Below are 3606 nucleotides of genomic sequence, written 5' to 3'. Positions count from 1 at the left end.
GTTTCTTTATTATTGAGAGACAGAGAGACACAGAGTGTGGGCAGGGGAGGGGGAGAGAGAGAGGGAGACACAGAATCTGAAGCAGGCTCCAAGCCCTGAGCTGTCAGCACAGAGTCTGACACAGGACTCGAACTCACAGACCACGAGATCATCACCTGAGCCAAAGCCAGACGCCCAACTGACTGAGCCACCCAGGCACCCCAAAAGAAAGGCATTTTAAAAGCCCTAATATAGAGAGGTGGGCAGCTAACATCAATAGCTGATAAATCATACACACACACACACACACACACACACACACACACACAAGAAATACCCAGATTATGAATTTTCAAGGAAAAATAAACCTGATTCTGATAAAGCCTCAAGATCTAACTACCAATTTACAAGGAAAACAGTGGGCAGAGGACTATATTAAGCCATACCACGGGAATGTAATCAGCAAAATTCAGACTATGGGAAACATTATAAAATAGACAACCCAGTGTCTTTGACAACAATAACAGAAAAAAAATAGCAAGAAGAACAAATAGGAAAAGAAGAACAAAATATACATCAAAAGAGACTTAAGGAACATATCAACATTAGGTTATACACATCTCATTTGGATTCTGACTCAAACAGTTGTGAGAAAAAAACGTGTGGAGCCTCCAGTTTCCACTCGGGGATATAGACAGCTAGACTGAACATCAGTCCCACACTTAGTACAACCAAAAAGGAAAAAGCCAAGGGCACCTGGGTGGCTCAGTCAGTTGAGCATTTGACTACTGATTTTGGCTCAGATCATGATCTTGAGGTTTGTGAGTTCAAGCCCCATGTTGAGCTCTGTGCTGATAGTGTGGAGCTTGCCTGGGATTCTCCATCTCTCTCTCTCTCTGCCTCTCTCTCTCTCAAAATAAATAAACTTAAAAAATATATTCTTAAAATGCCAGTAACTACAAATCTTCAAATTCAATTTTTCTTTCAAACTCATTAGAAAATGAGGTCTCAGGACAACCAATTGGCCCAAAACTCAATGCTTTCCCATTTAGATCAAACCAGGAATGTCCTCTCTCACCACTCCTATTTAACACCATACTGAATGCATCATACCGGGCACATTCTAGACAGTGCAATAAAACAACAAAAGGAAATCAAAGGCTTACAAACTGGAGAGGAAGAAAGAAAATCATCTCCATTCACATATGACATGATGGTCTATATAGAAAATCCCAAAATATACACCAGACATATCTCTTAGAGCTTGTATATGAGTTTGGCACCTCTGCAGGATACAAAGTCAATTCTGCACACTTGCAGTGACAAATTAGAATTCAATTTTTTTTTTAATACCATTTTTAGTAGCACTCCAAAAATGAAATTTAGTTCTATATATGTCATTCATGTTATAATATATAACAGAATATGTGCAGATCCAAATAATCACATTTATAGACTAGAAGACTCAGTATTATTAAATTGTCAATTCTTCCAAATGTGATATACAGATGTAACAGAAAATTACTGGCATACAGAAACCCTCTACACTGCTTTTGAAATCCTTCTGTAAGTCTAAAATTATCTCAAAATAAAGAGCTTTTAAAATTTGTAAGATAATTGGGAAATTAATGAATTATTGTTCATTTGGTTTTAGATGAGATGAAGGTATTGGGGTTATGTTTTTAAAATCCCACCTCTTATTACTGGAGGGGTTATGGGAAGGGGGATGGGCTAAATACATGGGCTACTCCTGAAATCATTGTTGTACTCTATGCTAACTAACTTGGATGTAAATTTAAAAAATAAAAAATAAAAAAATCCCACCTGTTAGACTCATAGATTTGAAGTTTAAATAATTGGAGAATTTCTAAATGGCAGCCACCATAGAATTACTTGTTTCAGACAAGAATCATGGATGCTAAAATGAGCAAGTGAAAGTACTAATGAGAAACAACATACTTGTATTGTCTCAAAATACCTCCCCAAGACACTTATTAAATATAAAGAGAATGATAGTAACTTTACAGTGAAGCTGGCAATATTATCTTCAGCAAGTACCTCCTGATATCATGCACAGAGAAGGACACAGTACCAGTGCTGAAAACTCCTGCCAAAAAGCATAACCTGAATCTTAATCACAAAAGACCATTACATAACCCATAATGAGGGACAGTCTACAAAATGATTGGCTGTATTCTTTAAAAATGTGGAAATCATGAGAAACAGAGAGAACCTGAATTACTGCTCCAGACTGAAGGAGACAAACAATATGAGATCCAAATGCAACACATGATCCTGGGTTAGATACTGGATCTGAAAAAAAAATATTCTCTTTGTTGTAAAGACATGAATGAGGCAATTGGCAACACTTAAATAGGCTTTTACATCACCTAATAATGCTGTGTCATTTTTAATTTATTGATTTTGGTCACTGTACAGTGGTTATATTTTTCAGGAATCACACATTGAAGTATTTGGGGAAGAGAGGGACACCATATCTTCAATTTACTCAAATAGTTCAATAAATTATACATAATACATAATATAAAATATCCACATAGTGAAATATTAGAGAGAATATTTACTATATTTATATACTATATGTTGTAGTTATATGTTTCATGTATATATTTATGTAGAGAGAGAAAATTATAAAGCAAAAATGTTAAATTGTTATAATTTAGGTACTTATGTGAAGGATACACAAGCATTCTTTGCACTATTTTTGTAACTTTTCTAAAAGTCTGAAATTATCCCAAATTAAAAAAAATTTTTTTAATTAACCAAAGAGAGGTAATAATAACATCTTGAGTGCATGGCCTCCCCTATTTCCAACTGGCTTCTGTCTATTCCAGAAGCAAACCAACTCTGTGTCTTTCATCCATTAGACTATTTCAGCCACTTGGCTTAAAACCATACAAATTCAGACTCAGTGGCCACTGCACAGATCGGACTTTGCCAGCTCACATGTCTCACTCAGCTTCCTCTACAACTATGCCTGACAAACCCCATATGGCTGAGATTGAGAAATTCGATACATAGAAACTGAAGAAGATAAAAATGCAAGAGAAAAATCCACTGCCTTCAGAAGAAACCACTGAATGGGAGCCACAAGCAGGTGAATTGTAATGAGGCGTGCAAGCCAATACATACTGTCTGTTCCACAAGCATTGTCTTCTTATCTTCTTTCTTTGAGCTGTTTAACTTTGTAAGAAGCCAAGAGGTTGGATCCAGTTTAAATGACTGTGCTGCCCCCTTTTCAAGTCAAAGAACTACTGGCAAGGAAGGCTGAACCTGCCTCTCCAATGGGCCTCTCTGGCTGACAAGGAAGGAAAAGAACTTGCATGTTGGTGAAGAAAGAAGCTGGGAGGGGTGGGAGGTGGGTGGCAGGCTGGCAGAGAAATCTCTAGTGAAAACCAAGTTGGCCCAAGGTATCCTACAGGCTATAAAATATAGTTTAATCAGAGTGCCATTTGTTGTTGTTATTGTTGTTCAAATGATTTTAATTCTTGCAATGCACAATTTTTTCATAATCAAAGTTTTAAAACCAAAATTTTAAAAAATACACAAGTGTATTATCTTACAGTTTTGCAGCTCCGAAGTCTAAAATGGCTCTTACTGGGCTAC

The 3606-nt window shown here is 36.6% G+C and overlaps 1 pseudogene; it reads left to right on the top strand.

Moving 5' to 3' along the window:
- Positions 1–2956: 2956 nt before the first annotated feature.
- On the top strand, positions 2957–3302 carry LOC122494327 (annotated as a pseudogene).
- The last annotated feature ends 304 nt before the right edge of the window (positions 3303–3606 follow it).

Source organism: Prionailurus bengalensis, chromosome E2 (assembly GCF_016509475.1).
Source record: "Prionailurus bengalensis isolate Pbe53 chromosome E2, Fcat_Pben_1.1_paternal_pri, whole genome shotgun sequence".
Taxonomy (NCBI): Eukaryota; Metazoa; Chordata; class Mammalia; order Carnivora; family Felidae; genus Prionailurus; species Prionailurus bengalensis.
Note: the sequence above shows the minus strand (reverse complement) of the source record. Positions and strands in the feature narration are given on the sequence as shown.